General features: G+C 40.5%; 1 protein-coding gene across 1 annotated transcript in view; it reads left to right on the top strand.

The window, feature by feature from the left end:
* Positions 1–17,903, top strand: part of OTUD7B (OTU deubiquitinase 7B) — a 64,543-nt gene that overhangs the window by 13,082 nt on the left and 33,558 nt on the right. The gene's annotated exons all lie outside the window — the stretch shown is intronic.

The raw sequence follows: 17,903 nt of genomic DNA, 5'->3' as shown, positions 1-17,903 counted from the left end.
CAGTGGCCAATTTGAGAAACTGTAATGTTTTGCTTTCATATTTGTGTACAACCAATATAGCATCTGGCACATTGATCTGATTCAGTGCCAAATGCAAACCTGGGAACGGTCTTTAAAAACAAAGTTTGGTATATAGCTTTTTTTAATTTGACGAGTGGTATTGACAAGGCAAATGACTCCAGTATTGTAGGCTGTGGACATAAGGACTCTGTCATTGTTGGTAGAAAAGTTCTGTAGTGTAACTCAATATAGTATTTTGCATAAACCTATATGGGGGCTTGATCTCTCCAGAGACCCATAAGAGACCACAGAACTATTCTGAATTTAGCAATGTGTTCGTTAGAGACTTGGGTAAAATACCAGATATTCTTCGCTCCTGACCAATAAAAATGGCTTGGTTATAACTTTTTATGTGTGTGTAAAGCTTTGTAAATTATACATAGGGGTGACTTTACCCACTGCTCAAATGCAGGTATTTCTGGGGTGTTTTAACAGCACAAAACTTTGCATGGTGGCTCTCTCCATCGGCATAGGAGTGTTCTCACCTAAGCACTGCACCTGTGCCGATGCAGCATTTTTCACACCCAAGCAGTGCAAGATCAATGGAAGAATTCTTCTATCGACCTAGCTACGCCTCTTGGAGAGATGGATCACCTGTGTGTAGCTAAGTTGACAGAAGAATTCTTCCATTGACCTTGCACTGTCTACGCCCGGGGTAAGGTCAGTATAGCTACATGTCTCAGAGGTGTGGATTTTTCACACCCCTGTAGCCTGAGAGAGATGTAGCTACACTGATGTAAATTCCCAATGTACAGCAGTCCTCACTCAGTTTGCTAATCTCTGCTTTGTGAGAGATCTGCCTGGAGCACAGCACAAGGTGGTCAGCTACAAGCCAGAATCAGAGGAAAGTGCTGAACTTTTAATGACTGATTTAAAATACTGTCATCTAGGGGGAAAAAAAAATCAACCATTTAAAATGTCACAAACTGAATTCCTAAAGGGAATCTGGATTTGACCACACACCTCCAGAGATTAATCAGAGACCAGGCCTGATTCATTCATTCAGCATCGCTGCCATCCTGTCCCTCCCTTTTATTTAGTGTACTGCAATTTATTTAAAAAATGATGTATGACTCTGGAGAAACTGGTTTCCTCAAAAGGAGGTTATTGGTCCCTGAATATCACTCTTGCAGTATGACAGTATGTACAGAGTAGGACAAACCAAGTTAAAAATCCAGTAACCAAAAATCCAATCGTTTTCTATCCAAATACAAAGGAGTGATCCATGAATCAGACTGGAACCCTCAACATGTAGTTCTATGATTATATGCCATGTGCTGAAATACCTATGTGCAACAGGATAAGTGCAGGATGTACTAATAACATTTATGCTACTCTTTTCCTCATTCTTGTTGACCCTGTGGTGTTTACATTTTAGAAGTATTTCATTTTTTTTTCTTTCAATGCCAATAATAATTCTTTAACTTCATTGTGGGGCAGAATTCTTTAAACCTAATACACTAAGAGTAGAATTGTGGACAGCTAATTCTTTTTTGAACACCCACGGAGATTTTAGTTAGGGCTTGTCTACACCATGCAGCTTTTTTGACACAGCCTTGTCACTAAAAGTCAGCGTGTGTAACACTTTGTCGGCACTCTGTCGGCTCTTTTGCCGACTAAATACTTCCAGCCCTGCGAGTGGCGTTCGTTTTGTCCGCAGGACAGCGCTCCTGCCAACAAAGTCGCAATCACTCTGCCACTTGTGTCCGCAAAACTTTTGTCTTTCACTGGGGGGGCTTTTTAAAGTACCTATGAAAGACCTAAAGTTTTGTCTACAACTTTGCAGTGTAGACATACCCTTAGAGGAGCAGAGAAAAGTGATTGAAATTGAACTGACACACTTTGCGCCTGGTCTTTGGAGGGGTCGAACACTTATCAGGACTGGATTTCTCCCCCTGATTGAGTAACTTAAACAACTGTAGATTTAAGTCTGGCTAAATATTCAAGTCTCAACCTGATACAATCCAAGTCATAAACTGCTTAAACAGGATGTGATAAAAGTTGAGAAGACCCTCTGTAAAGGTGATTTGCTACTATAATTCAGTGTTGGCTGTAATAAGATCAAGCTTATGTGTGTGTGTGTACTTGTAAAAATATTCTTTGTTTCATATTTTGCAGTAGAAGTTGAATATTGAATAAAACCAATTCCTGTGTGTACTAAGATAATAGGACTTCTGTTTTCCCAACTTTTTTCTTGAGTTTACTTTGCTTTTGAAAAATGCATCATGGAATGTTGTCCAGAGGTTTGACCAAGGTACTGAAATTGAGGTTTGTTCTTGACTGTACCTCATGCTCTCGCTGTATGAGAGTTCCCTTGTGTTCTCAGTTTCTCCTCTGTAAAATGAGACAGCAAATACTTACCAATGTGTCCTAATAGTGAAGTTAATTAGCCTTTTTGTAGCTTAGCTAATGTCTGTAAAATGCTAAGTAGTCATCATGACATCCCTATGAGGTGGGTATTTTCGTTCTATTAGGATAACTAACTGATGTCTGTAAAACACATGAAGATCTGTGTAGGCAAGGATATATTTATATATAATATTGGGGTCACCTATGCTGCATCATAGTCAAGGTTGAGCCATGCTCCCACATTAAGAGCAGATGTTTTGAGTGCTATAAACTCCACATGTATTCTTTGATTGTTTTGAGAATTGGCATGCCTTGCTGAGGCCTGGAATAGGGTTAGTGGAGCAAGTTTGGGGACATTTGGTCAAGAGGTTTCTCAAGATATAGCTACACCTAAAAATGATCCGGCTTTTAGAATTTTCAGTTCTAACATTTCTTGGGGCAGAGCTAGGAAAAACAGTTAATCTTTGACCATCGTAAAACTCATATTGCTGGACTGCCCCTGGGCTCAGCTATTCAGTGGAATGAAGGACCAATTCAGAAATATGTCAAGGTATTATTGTACAAGAGCCTGAGCACCTTAGCTTAACAGTGTCAGCTGTAAGTGCAATTTTGAGGAGGGTCAGCAGCCTATAAGCGTATCCCTGATGCTATCTAGCTGTCTGAGCCTCCCCTTGGGAGAATTTCATGGATGGTACTGTCTGGGATATGAAGCCTGGTACAGTGGCCTGGTGCTAGGCTGCCATACTGAAAATGAGATGAGATGTACCCAAGAGTCCTTGACAGGATGAAACTGTGCCAGGAGGGGTTCGCTGAACTCTGCAGCACCAGGCACCACAGTCTGAGTCTGCAGGGAGGTAAGAACAGGGCTGTTTGGTGCCTGACACAAGCACGCAGTGTTGAGATTGGACTGGGGAGCTGAGAACAGGCATGCTCAGTGCATGCCACAGTCATGCAGTATTGAGGGGAGATGAGACTGTTGGGCTTGTCTACCTGCACTGCAGTTCAGACCAGGGGTTCTCAACCTTTCTGAGCCCCTCCCCCCCCCATATGCTATAAAAAGTCCACAGTCCACGTGTGCCACAACAACTGTGTGTGTGTGTTTGTTTGTTTGTTTTCCGTATAAAAGTCAGGACCAGCATTAGGGGGTAGCAAACAGGACCATTACCTGGCCTGCGAAGCTAAGTTGCTCAGGTTTCAGCCCCATGCAGTGGGGCTTTGGCTTTCTACCCTGGGCCCCAGCAAGTCTAATGCAAGCCTTGCTTGGCGGAGCCCCTGACGCCTGCTTGTGGCCACCGAGGGGGTCTGGGGTCCCTGGCTGAAAACCACCGGTTTAGACTACAGGGGTGCAAATTGTAGAGCGTGCCAAAATGTGGACTGTGTTAACGCAAACTAGGTACCTTTAGTTTGCAACAGCAGCATCCACAAAGGGCTGTTGGAGTGCAACATTTTGGTGCACTCTGTGTTCACACCCCTGTAGTCCATAATGTGGTAGAGTGTAGATACAATGGCTAAGTGGATGCCACAGGCACATACCCCTGAATTCAGAAGGGGAGGGAGAACTCCCATTGAGATGAATGGTACAGTTTACATCTCTTAGAGCTGTTGTTTCAGGCTATGTACATCTCCATGTGGAGCTCTTTCTGCTGAGAACATCTCATGGAGATGAATGAGCCACTTTGCACCTCTGAGCTTATTTGGGGGTGCAGTGTATGTGTGTGTGTGGGGGGGGATGGTTAAATGTATGTTTTGGGGTTTTCAGAGGTTTATGGTAAAGTTTATCGATCCTTCACCTTCTAGAAGGGCACAAGGCAGTGCTAAGCAACCTTACGCCTTATGTCTGATTATGAACAAGCAAAGTTATGAGAAGGCATAAAAAGCAATCCCTCCTGTGATGTAACCAGACTTTAGTAAGCTTAACAGCAGCTTTGGGTAGTAGAGACCAAACTGGGGCTGAACTGACTTACTGCCCTTTTGTAGTGAATAGGAGGAGTGATAAAATTAAGTCATAATTTAGTTCTAGCTTTTAAAAAACCTGTTAGTGAAAACATACAGATTTCATAGAGGGGTCCTGAGATTCTTCATCTGCTCAATAGGCTGCCTTGAAGAACTAGCCAGTTGAACTTACTGCAATGAGCTGTCATGTTAATATGCTTATAATAGGTGTCCATGTGGTAGACAGTCAAGATAAAAAGAATGAGAATAACAAATTTATTTGGGCATAAGCTTTCGTGGGCTAAAGCCCACTTCATCAGAGGCATGCAGTGGAAAATACAGTAGGAAGTTTCAAGCTCCACTGTATTTTCCACTGTATGCCTCTGATGAAGTGGGCTTTAGCCCACGAAAGCTTATGCCCAAATAAATTTGTCTCTAAGGTGCCACAAGGACTCGTCATTCTTTTTGCTGATCCATACTAACACGGCTACCACTCTGAAACCAAAAAGAACGGGAGGACTTGTGGCACCTTAGAGACTAACCAATTTATTTGAGCATAAGCTTTCGTGAGCTACAGCTCACTTCGCTGAAACCTGTCACTCTGAAACCAGTCAAGATAGAGGCTGGTGGTAAAAATACATTAGCTTACAAATTGATTTTCATTGTAATGTGCTACTGAAGCTTGAGGTGCTGATAGGAGCGAATACTTTGTGTTGCATACACTTCTCATCTGCAGAGATGTAAAGGCGCACCTCTATACTCATCCTAACATGCCTTTCAGAAACAAATGCTCAATGGTGCTAATAAATAGTACTTCCGACTGCTTAAAACAAAATGAGATTTTTGTAAGCAGCGTTGTTGTCATCTTGTCAAGGTGAGCAGTGCTTACCTAAGTTTTATTTATTTATATATATTACTAGAAAAAGGTAATTTAAAACAAAATTTCAAAATTCTGTGAACTAGCAGCATTGGGCATTCCCTTACAAGTTACTTCAATATTTAGCAAAGTTCTGAAGCTGATTTGATGTCTTTATAGTGCCCTAATTTGTTTGGCATGTCTGAAAATTAGATTAAGTTTAAGTTATAGTGGATCCTTCTGTTTCCTGCTATTTGGTGTTTGTCTGCTATAGACTTGGACGTTTTTGCCAGTGTTTGCCTCAAAGAGGGATTTTCTTAATCAAGAAGCGCAAGAAATTTTATCAGCCTGACTCTACACTGATCATTTCTCTTGTTTTTTGCATGCATATTTCAGAGTCTGCATCACAGCAGAAGAGGCGTTGAACTTTGAGAATTCCTAACGGTCTTGGACATTGTGGTTTTAAAATGAGTAGTCATGCTCCATTCGAGGAAAATATTGACATCATTCTCAATAGTCTAAATAAGGCTGGGGGGGTGTTTACATCTTAGTCTCCAGTTGTTGAGATGCTAGTGGCATTGCTACTGCCACATCTGTGGGAGGTTTGTTTTTGCTTGTTTTTTGTTAAAACAGCTCCTCTTTTGACTCTGAGGATTACCTTTTTAATCAAACTTCATTGCATTAAATCTTTTTTTCATGGTTTTCCCCTTTGATTTAAAGGCTGGAATTTAATACATACTGAACTGGTATGTTAGACTTGGAAGGACCTGTTGTATTTTGAAATTAGGCAGCATTTTAGGAAAATATGTATGATAGCTGTGTTGAGAAATACTTAACTTACAGTATTTTACAAAGGTAAAATGCTCTGTGCCCTGAAGATCTGGTAATCTAAGTAGATAAAGCAGAAGAGCACAGGACAGCAGTTGAAAAAAGATATTGTGATGGGCTTATTGATTATGGGGGATTGCTAGGAGAGATTTGAAGGAGGGGGAAGATAATGTGTTTGGGGACAAGGGGAGACTGCTCCAGGGGCTGCCTGAAACAGAATAGAGGAAGACAAAAATAGTAAAACAAGAGAATTAGAGTGAGCATGTATGGAACTTTTGTGTGAGTATCATAATTGCAAGATGTACCTGCCAGTGCCAGGTTCTGAAACTGAATTTTAGTGAGACTTGTTATACCAAATTGTGGGATTGTATACAGTAGGATTTGAGTCTGTAAGATCATAAATTCAAGCAAGACTTAAATGTTGGAGGAAGGGAAATGTCCAGACAAATAAAGTATTACTGTTTTGAAGTGTTTGACCAAGAGGAAGTAGGGTTTAAAGTTGCTTCCATGAATGTATTATTCTAGTGGGAGGGCACTTCCTGGTAAGTGGCTATGGTGGGCTCTATGGTCCTCCGCTATGGTCTTTTTTTGTCAAACAAGTCAATAATTTACCATGAAATGTCTGATCTAGTGGGGTGGTTATTGTTGGCATAAAAGATGGATAATAGAGAAAATGTCAAGAAAATAAAGTGGCTTAAAAGTTGCAAGCTGTAAAGATGTGATCTCAATAGTAACCAATCAGTGAGCATTACTATGGTCTCTGTATTCCATTAGAGTTATAATTTACTGCATTTTCAATGCCCTGGTGACAAACTGTTTTTCCTGTTTTCATTACGTAAGGTTATACCTCAGTTGTTTTTAATGTGCTTAACACAGAAATGTACCAGACCGAGTTCACGGAACATAGATCTCAGTGTCGTGCCATTGACAAGCAATAGGTCAACTGGAGTGCATGTGAGAACAGTCACAAAAGTAGGATGGCAGCAAGGCTGCTAGCCCTTGTATTTTAATACAGTTGTGACAGGATCCCATGTGGAGAACAAGGGCTGGCCTACAGTAGAGTTAGGTTGGCTTAAAGTACATAGCTCAAGGCTGTTTAAAAAAAAATAAAAAAATAAAAATTCACTCCCTGTCCAATGTATTTATGCCAACCTGAGCCCCAGTGTAGACATTGCTAAGTTGATGGAAGAATTCTCCTGTCAAGGTAGCACAGCCTCTCGCGGGATATACTGTAGTGACAGAATTCAGAGTAGCAGCCGTGTTAGTCTGTATCCACAAAGAGAAAAGGAGGACTTGTGGCACCTTAGACTCAAAATTTATTTGAGCATAAGCTTTCGTGAGCTACAGCTCACTTCATAAGTGAAGCTTATGAAAGCTTACGCTCAAATAAATTTGTGTAAAGAAAAGGAGTACTTGTGGCACCTTAGAGACTAACCGGTTAAATTGGTTAGTCTCTAAGGTGCCACAAGTACTCCTTTTCTTTTTGTAGCGACAGAAGAAGTCATTCCATCGCTGCCATAAGTGTCCAAGCTACAGCAGTACAGCTGCGGTGTTTCTAGGGGGGGATGTACCCCAAGACTGGAAGGGGAGCAGAGCAAATTTGAGGGGGGTTGCTTTAGAAGGAAAGAACTGGGCTAGTAATGGCTGAAAATGAGAATAGAGACTAGAGGGCCAAAGTAGTGGAGACTGTAATAGCCCATAACGTTTATGAACTGAAGGCCCAATGGCCCATTTAATTTAATTGCTAGAATGATCTCTGTAAGTTGCTTGTCTGGAATGCAAAGTGCTTCCTAAATTGGCTACAAATGAAAGGCTGATTTAGGTGGAGCGGGATAGGAGGGAGCGGAGATAACTGTAGAAACATTAACTTGTGTAGATTTTAATGTCATGTATGCTAAGATCTCCCGAAACCAATATACCATGTCTTTTCATTGAGAAATAGCATACTATACTTGGATTTACAGTTCTTGCAAATCTGAAGGTCTGGTTATGGTATTTATGTGACAGTTGCACCCAAACTGTGCTAGAAACTGTACAGAGTTTCTGGAAGACTATTTCTGCCACAAAAAGCATATTATCTAAAATAATTTCAGAAAACTGTATCTGAGGATAAGTAATAGACATAAAGCTATACATTTTAAAGAAGTCTGGAAAGCTTATATTTATTGTGCCATTCAAACCATAGGAAGTATTTTCACACTGACTTCATGATGCAGCTCTTTACTTCTCAGATGATCTGACTATTGAAGTCTTTATTCCATGCAAGTTTCCAGATGGAAGGTAAACACTTCCTGTGAGGTCCAGTTTAGAATTAAATTTTTCAACCTCTGTGTAAAGGGCTCCCCCACTAGGGGAAAATCAATAATGCACCATTCTTATACATCCTTCCAAACGAGGATCTCAAAGAGTTGTAAATATCAATGAATTAAGTATCCCAACTACTCCATGAAGTAGTTGCCACTCCTGTTTTTAGATAGACTGGCCAACTTTAAACATGAAAATATCTAGCACTACTACCAAGCCTGTGCCAAGAAACCCACAGGTATCTAGCCTAGGGGTGAAATAGATATGATTTGTAATGTTTGATGGCTTTGGTCCCAGAAATCTGTTTACAAAGCAGGTGCCCCCCAAGGGGCATTGTGTTTGACAGTTTTGGTTATTTTATCTGAGTGTTCATCCTGGATTCTTTGGGCACAGGGTTTAATATCCATACCAAAAGGAGTGGATAAGAGCCTTTTGCTCCTAGGCAAAGAATTGTTGGGAGGGAACCGCTGGCTCTTTTCACAGCAAGGAGGGTTATTGTAAGGAATTCTCACCTGGTGCATATACTTGATGCCCATTTTAAAATTCTGTGAAATACTTGTTTAATATACCTAGGGTAATCAGTTATGAAGCTTCACTGATTCTGGTCTCTTTGTAAACCAAACCTAGGCCTCGTCTACATTTAAAAGTTCGGCTGACATAGCTACAGCACTCAGTGTTGTGAAAAATTCACACCCCAGAGCTCTGCCAACCTGATTTCAGGTGTAGACACAGCTAGATCAATGGAAAAATTCTTCTGTCAGCCTAGCTGCAGCTGCTTGGAGCAGTGAATTACCTACAGGAATGGGAAAAACCTCTTCCGTCGCTGGAGAAAGCATCTATGTTACAGTGCTACAGCAACTGTGGTGTCCTTGCTGTCCGTAATACAGACATGGGCTTAAATCTTCCGAGGCTAAACCTTTACATTGGTGGGAATCATTTCAAAGTGTTTCAAAATAACAGACATCCCTGCTTCGGAAAATAAAATGTGCTAAGGAACTGCCTTTTATGGCTGTCTGAAAATATAATTTGGAAAGCAAACATGCTTCCCCCTGATGTTTAAATAAATTGCTTACTCCTGGAAAGCTCAACAGTGAAATTAAATGAGTTGAGAAACCTATTCAAGAGACGCATCAATGGGATATTTTCATATCTCCCAAAAGAATATAGAGCTTGGAGAATGTTCACGAGAAGAAGAAAAAAATTCTGCAGGAAAAAAACCTGGCCAAATCGTTAGGACACTTGTTTCTGCCTAAATTTTATCTATTTTAACTATTTGATCAGTTAGGAATCTTAGCAACTCAGGCCTTTAAGACCGTGACTAAGACAGTGGACCCCACTAAGGGAGAATTTGAGAACTGTGTTTTCAAATTATTTTTGTTTTGCACAAAAATGGAAACACGTTTTTTCTCACACACAGCACTCTAGTTTACAAACCTATAATGGTCTCGTCCCGAAAGGCTTCAAATTCTAAGTAGTCAAACAGAAAAATATTTTTTCTCAACTATTAAATATGTTGAGTATTTGTAGAATTCAGAGGGATAGCTTATAACAATTGAATATCTATTGTACAGTGAGTTTTGCAAATCAGAAATCCTAAATGTGACGAATTATAACCTGTTGTATTATCGAAGAAACTAAAAAAAAAAAAGCCAGTCAGAAACCCAGTATGCTTTAATCCCTGTGTGCATAAAACAGACTAAATAAAGCAAACTAATACATTGTAAGAATAAATACAAAATTTAAAGTGGAATTTTGAAAAGTGCCTTTGTAATTTGATTGTGTATCCCATTGACTCCAATGGGACCCTGCTTCTAAGTGACTTAAGTGCTTTTTAAATTTCACCCTAATTTTTACACAGCTTGTTTTCTTACGATTTGTAATTTTTCTGTAGTTACGTGCTTGGGTCATAGCATCCAGGGAAACAAATTATGCCTTGGGTACTAAAGACTATTGATTTGATTCTCAGTTACATTAATGCCCCTTTACACAGCTCTGGCATTTTTAAAGTGGTGTAAGGCTTTATCTACACAGAGTTACACTGGTATAACTTAGGCCTGGTCTACACTGGGGGGGGATTGATCTAAGATACGCAACTTCAGCTAGTGTAGCTGAAGTAGACGTATCTTAGATCGACTTAGAATCACTTACTTCGCTTACCTCACTGCATGTGATTGGTGGCCGCCGCTCCCCTGTCGACTCCGCTTCCGCCTCTTGCTGTGGTGGAGTTCCGGAGTTGACGGCAGAGCGATCGGGGATCGATTTATTGCGTCTACACTTGATGTGATAAATTGATCCCCGATAGATGGATCACTACCCGCCAAATCGGCGGGTAGTGTAGACGTGGCCCTAAAGTGTGAATTTAAAATTAGTATAACTAAATTAGTAATTAGTATAACTAAACTGATGTAAATGTCTATGTGGACACTCTTATAAGCTAGAGCAGGGATCGGCAACCTTCGGCACGTGACCCATCAGGGAAATCCGCTGGTGGGCTGGGATGGTTTGTTTACCTGCAGCGTCCGCACATTCGGCCGATCGCCGATGCGGTTTGCTGTTCCAGGACAATGGGGGCTGCGGGAAGAAGTGACCAGCAAATCCCTCGGCCCATGCCACTTCCCGCAGCCTCCATTGGCCTGGAACAGTTCGCAGCCAGTGTGAGCTGCGATCTGCCGAACCTGTGGATGTTGCAGGTAAACAAACAGTCCTGGCCTGCCAGTGGATTTCCCTGATTGGCTGTGTGCCAAAGGTTGCCGATCCCTGAGCTAGAGAAAGGCCATGTCTACACACACTGCCTCTTACATTGGCAAAACTTACAGGGAGTGTGGAAAAAACACCTCCCGAGCAACATAAGTTTCGTGGGCATAAGTGGTAGTGTGCACAATGCTATGCTGGCGGGAGAGCTTCTCCGTTCAACATAGCTACTGCTGCTTGTGGCGTGTTTTTATTATGTCTACAGGAGAGCTGTCTCCTATCGGCGTAGAGCGGCTACACAAGCGATCTGCATTGGTACAGCGGTGCTGCTGCTGCTGTAAGCTCAGTGTAGACGTGGCCTAAAACTGGTTTTCTTCAGTTTCGCTGAAGTTGGTTGGAAACACATTTACGTTAAACCAAACAAGCTACTCTTTTACCCAGTTTTTGTACTAGTACAAATATTTTGCATAGGGATGTGAATGTTTTTTACCCAAATAGTTATACCAGCTCATCTAGTATAGAAGCTGTTACACTGGTTTAGCTTTATTCCTTTTCCTGCACAGGAAAAGCTATACTGATGGAAGGCACTGCATCCACCCCAGGGGGAGAAGGGGAGGTTGTACTGTTTACAAGTGTAGTTAACAAGACAATTTCTGTGTATAGACGAGCTTTTACACTGAAATGATTGTCCACAGAGAGGTTTGCACTGGTTTACTTAAACCAATTTGATTAAACTGATGCAGGTTTGTGTACAGATAAGCCCTAAGTGTTGTGATGAATTCTCAATCACTGGAATCTTTTAAATCAAGATTGGATTTTTTTAAGAGCGAGATGGTATAGTTTGAACAGGAATTATTTCAGGGATGTTTGACCTCGTGTATAACTCAGGCTGTAGGACTAGAATAAAAGATCAGTGGTTTCTTCTGGCCTTAGAATTTATGTCTCTACATGTATAATTAATCTAAGACTTGGTCTAAACTGAAAAATATATCCGCATAGGTATGTTGGCCAGGGCTATGGAAGAAAAATACCAATGTAGCACGGCACCAAAAGCCCCGGTCGAGACATATCTATGACGAAAGAGGGTTTCCATTGACATAGCTAACTTCATTTGGAAAGGCGGTGTTCCTATACTGACCAACTCCTGTTGATGTAGGCTGAATCTATGCTATGGGGCTGTGCCAACACATGGCCGCATAGTCTCCATAGTGTAGACATGCCCTCACTTTAGGGCCCATTTACACTGCCAGAGTGGTGTAAAGAAGCCTTGGAGTAAATGCCTTTGCCTTAAGGTGCAAACTGCTAGGCCATTGGGTCTTCAGAGAACTTGACATGTCAACTGGAGAAGGAAAATAGGTTCTATAAAGAACTTTGAGGGAGGATGTTTATGTTGGTTTTGAAGACGCACTCCTATTACAGGTGGCAGAAACCAGAGGAAGTATTCCCCAGCCCCTTAATATTTACTGAGCACCCTTCACGTACATGGCAGCACCGTTTGTTCATCTTTCTGAAGTATTGAATATGCTTGTCTGGAGATCAAGGAAGCTATATTCATCGCTTTACCAGTACTGTTCGTTCGTGTCCATAAGAGGATTTTTGTTTTTGTTTTGCCTATCCTGCATTTGACAGGAAGAAAAAACAAAGCCTCACTTAATTTTATTATTTCTCTTACAATGTAAGCTTATCCTTCTAGCCATTCAGAAGCTAACAAAAGCTTGCTTTTTTTTTTTTAAATTGTCTCGGCTGATGTAGCTCAGCATGCTGAAGAGGTCTGATGCTGTGTTTCCTGTGCTTTATTCTCAAATCTTCTGCTGCATCTGAAATTTTCACTGCATTGGAAATCTTGACAAGGATGAATTCTGGAGCTGATTAACCTTGAAAGACCTGCAAGTGGGGAGGCGGGGTGTGTGTGTGTGTGTGTGTGTGTGACACTACCATTTGTACTGTTGATACAAGAAATAAATGCATCTGAGCTTTGCCGCATTTATACAGTCTGGCACAGCTGTTTCATTGTAAAATGCACGTTGGTCCCATCCACAATACAAAAAGCTACTGTGTTGGGGGACCTAGTTACAGCGCAGCTGGGAGTTGTGGTTTAGGCCCTTGTCTAAATTCAACTTGCGCACTGGCTTAATTAAAGGTGTGATTATTTTTTTTCTAAATCCATTCCATTAACTTAGTTCAAAAGGCTCTGTGGATTCTCCTAATTGGATTTAAACCTGGTTTATGTGAGTTTAGCTTGTATTAGTAAATTATAGGTGCAAGCTAAACAGATCTAACCAGTTTTAGATTTTTGGAAATCTTGACAAGGATGAATTCTGGAGCTGATTAACCTCGAAAGATCTGCAAGTGGGGTGGGGGGTGGGGGGAGGGGGTGTCCACATAAAGGTTTGCCCTAGATTTTAATCTGATTTTAAACTGCTGCTGTTTGTCTGTATGCCAGTCCTTAAATGAGGTTGACCTGTGTAGTAACTAGGTGTACAGTGTAGTTGTAACTAGGTACCCCAAGAGGTCTGCTTTCTATAGAATAAGCAGAATAAACTACATATTCATTGTAAAAGGTGAAAAATCAAGGAAAGACACGAAAAGCATGGTGTCCCATAATGGCTTATTAAGAGAAACAACTTCTTTAGGTGTGAATGTTTTGGCTGTAGGAAAGCCTCCAACAGTTCCATTTAATCTGAGTGTGTGGGTAATCGTTGTTTGTCAGTAATTCCTCCTCTTATATTTGTGGGTGATCAGAAAGATGTTTTTCTTTTTTCATTGCAAGAGGTAGCACTATCTCTCAATGAGTGAATGAGACTGATATTGATCTCTGCATGCAGTGTTGTAACCATGTTGGTCCCAGGATATTTAAGAGACAAGGTGGGTAAGGCAATATCATGGACCAATTTCTGTTGGTGAGAGAGAGACACTTTGGAGTTTACACAGTGCTGGAAACAATCGCTTAGGAATTAGTGAGGAACTTGAGGTGCTAGAGGTTAACCTCTGTAACTGTCTGGTTTAACTTCAGTGTTGGCTCACTTTAGACAGAAATGATGGTGTCCTATCTCACTCAAGGCAAATTTGGGTTCAGAAAGTGAATTACGAGAATATTTGAGGTATAGCCAAATCTGAAGCCAATAATAAAACAAGTCTCAAATACTGATTTATCTGAAGCTTTTCTGATCCTGTTTACAGTGTTAGTCATATGAATCTAACAGAGAAACACTAATGGGAGTGGAAGGGAGGGAAGAGATGGGATAGTTTTTCAAAAGATGAACCTTGTAAAACATTTAAACTTATTTTCATCATGTGTTATCTTGAATTTTAAAAAAAACCCAAACAATAGTGAAATGTTTGCGTTTAACCCACTTCGGTGTTTTGGTTGTGGTCACTACTTCAGCATTGTGCTCATGTGTCTTGAAAGTGAAGCTAACTTTTATTATGCAGGACAAATTCAGTGTGGGAAGTAAAACTGCATACATAGGGAAAAGTACATTTTTTTTAAAGGACATTTAAAATTTTTTTTAAACAGAATCTCAGTTATGCTGACTCATTCCCATGTGGATTTCTAGTGAAGTGTGTGTTAGGTAAAAACTAGATTTTTGAAGGGAAGAGATTAAAACAAAATGTTCCCTTTGAAGCATCTCTGATTCTGTGGATGAGCTTCCAGGGAGCACAGAAAGGATTTAGAGTAGCAGCCGTGTTAGTCTGTATCCGCAAAAAGAAGAGGAGGACTTGTGGCACCTTAGAGACTAACAAATTTTATTTGAGCATAAGCTTTCGTGAGCTACAGCTCACTTCATCGGATGCATTCAGTGCTATAGCTCACGAAAGCTTGTGCTCAAATAAATTTGCTAGTCTCTAAGGTGCCACAAGTCCTCCCTTTTTTTTTTTTAAAGAAAGGATTTAGCGTATACTGGTGCAACCTGAAAGCATTGTAAATGTTGTACATGTTAAAACCAGTCCTAACACTTTTTTGCATTAGTGTTTGTTGCTTTTACAGCAAGCAGGAAACTCTACCCATGGTTTACATTCCTCAGTTGAGCTAATCTGATTTAGACAATATGTGTAGATGAGGCAATGGTAGTTCTTGTGTTCTGAGACACTGGCTGGGAATCAGGAGATTCTAGATCTGCCACAAGCTTCCAGTGTCACCTTGAATCAGCCACCAAATCTCTGTGCTTTGGTTGTCTATCTGTTAAATTGGGGGGGAGGGGGTAGTTCTCTGCCTCACAGGAGGTGTTGAGGATGAATATATTAATACTTGTGAAGCAATCCGATAATTTTGCAGTTAAACAAATAAGGTCAATGACTGGAAGTTGAAGCTAGTCAAATTCAAATCAGAGTGCGCATTTTTAATTGTCAGGGTAATTAACTGCTGAAACAATTCACTCAGTGATATGGTAGGTTCTCCATCAATTGACATCTTTAAGAAAGGCATCCAGGCTCGATTTAGTGATGTGCTGTAGCTCAAATACAAGTCATCGGGCTGGATGTAGTAATTACGGGGTGAAATTCTATGGCCTGCGCTAAACAGGCTGTCAGACTAGCTGACTACAGCAGTCCCTTCTGACCTTAATCTCTGTATGAGCTATTGCTTTTAAGGCTAGCGTGTGTGTGCTTGTGCTTCAGGTCTTTGAGGTATTTGTTGTAAAAATATTGGGCATTGCTGCGGTGAGTAGAAAGCACTCTCTTATCCTAAACAGAGTTTTGAGACCTTGGTCTCGTTTTGTCTGGATTATGAGATAGCGCCCTCTAGACTGCATGGTGCTGCTCCAGCTTGCCCTTGCTGTAACAGCCACAGTGATGGTGAAACCACAAGCAGATGTGCTGCATAAAAACACAAAACCCAAAAACTAATGAGGGTGTGGATGTTTCTTCATTTGAACCTTGGCAATTAGTCTGCTTAAAGTTCATTGCTGTGTCTTCAGAACTGAAGTTTTCCGTCAGTTTCACCTCTGAGATACTGACATTCGTTTGCATGAGGCAGTTTTCGAAGCAACTTTGTAAATGCTCTGGGTGAATGGGTGTAGGCTGGTTTTGCTTCTTTTTTCTACATTTCAAAGGTCAGTGCTTTGCTATGTAACTTTTTTAAAAATTGCTGAAACCGTCAAAAGGAAATATGAGATTATCTTTGGTTCCAACAATACACAAGTTCTCCTCTAAAAGCTGTGTAAACACTGAATATAGCATCTGTCAGAGGTTAGGTAGCATGTAAAGGATATGAGTGTGTGACCCAGAGCTAGAATGTAGAGACGTTTCTATACCTGATTACCATAACCACAGCAATGGTCCCCACATATTGCCAGCAAAAAACTTGCTTTATACTTACATATTCTAATGTTTCTATAGCCTACAAATGAGGACAGTCCGGAAATTGCATAAGTGATAAAAAATATTGTGGCTTTTCCATTGTGATTAGCAAACACAAACAATTACATTAAGATGATAAACAGAAAATTCAAATATAATGCTTGCTTGTTTGCTTACTTTAGTTAGCGTTTGAGATCTTTGTCATTTTGCAGTTTTGCTCATCTTTCATAGGCCTAGAAATATTTGACATTTGGTAGGGTAAATGGGTTAGTCTGTCTTGTTAGGGTACTGGAAATATCTTAATCAACCTTACACACACATTTCCCCCCCCCCCCCCCCGCCCCGATTTGCATACGAAGTTTCAGTTTAGAATGAATTTTTCAAACTGTTTATATGCCCTGAAAATAGAGCTTTGAAAATAGCCCCTTAGCTACAGTGCTGCTTAATCTCTCCAGGATATTTGCTTGGTCCAAACTTCTGTGGATGCATGCATTGATTTCTGGCCTAGAGGAACATAGCAAATCCAGATTTGCTATGCATAAGTAGGAGCACACACCTTGCATATCTCTCCAACTCTTTGGAACTGTTTACATTTAGATTACATAAATCTTGTGTCTGGACTTAAAATTTTTAGGACTGGCTTGCTTGTTTGATTCCTAGGAAGAGATTTAGCCATTGGAAGGATCTTTTTCAATACACCTCTTTCCAGAGGCCTTTCACTGAGGAAAGTAGTGACTTTATGGGTAGAAGGAGATCTTGCATGGAAAATTGCAAAGGCTGCTAAGCTGATTCATATTTCCACCAAGCTGAAGTACATCATCATTGTCTTTACAAGGTGGACTTGGCGGGTTTTGTAACTGCAAAATCTGAATGGAAAGTTTTGCAAATAAAGCTGTTCACCAGCTATTTCATAGCTGCTTTAGTGGTTGGTTGTTCTTACAGCAAGTGCATGCTGAAATGGTTTCTGCCTAGTACAAAGTTTGATTGGTCAACTATTCTAGTCCAAAGGAAGGATAATTTTTTAACCTGAAAAGTAGTTTGTTTTGTACAGACTGCATCTACTAATGAAAATCAGTTCTCATTTTTTTTTCTTGTGAATTACAAACATGCTTTGAAGAGGAACGTCTCTAGATGAGAGGTCAAGGATGTACTGGTCTCAGTCCAGATATCGAGATATCCTGCAAATTCTCTAGATAAACTAATATATTTTGCTAACTACTTGTCTACTGTTTTGAAATAAGTCCTGCTGACTAAAGGAATGGCTTTTCTTAAGTTAATCAGCTTTTGTATTCCTTTAATTAGTAAAGCTACTTCTCTGTACACTGAATATTCTTTGCTTCACGCTGTGTTTCTGGTTTTGGATAACGTCTCATTTAAGTTTAGTTAAAGTCCTGGTATCACAAGCCATCACAGTTCCTGTCACATAATTTAGGTGTACTGAAACAATTAGGGTTCTGTTCCAGGAAACAAGAATAGCAACATAATTCATATTCTCTATCAATTAGTGAATAGTCAGGCAAGCAGCCACCTCTAATCCTGAAACAAAATTAGTTTTTAAAAGATGAGAATGAACCATCTGCTATTG

The sequence above is a fragment of the Natator depressus genome, chromosome 24, assembly GCF_965152275.1.
Source record: "Natator depressus isolate rNatDep1 chromosome 24, rNatDep2.hap1, whole genome shotgun sequence".
In the NCBI taxonomy this organism is placed as follows: domain Eukaryota; kingdom Metazoa; phylum Chordata; order Testudines; family Cheloniidae; genus Natator; species Natator depressus.
This window is presented reverse-complemented; position numbering and strand designations above follow the sequence as displayed.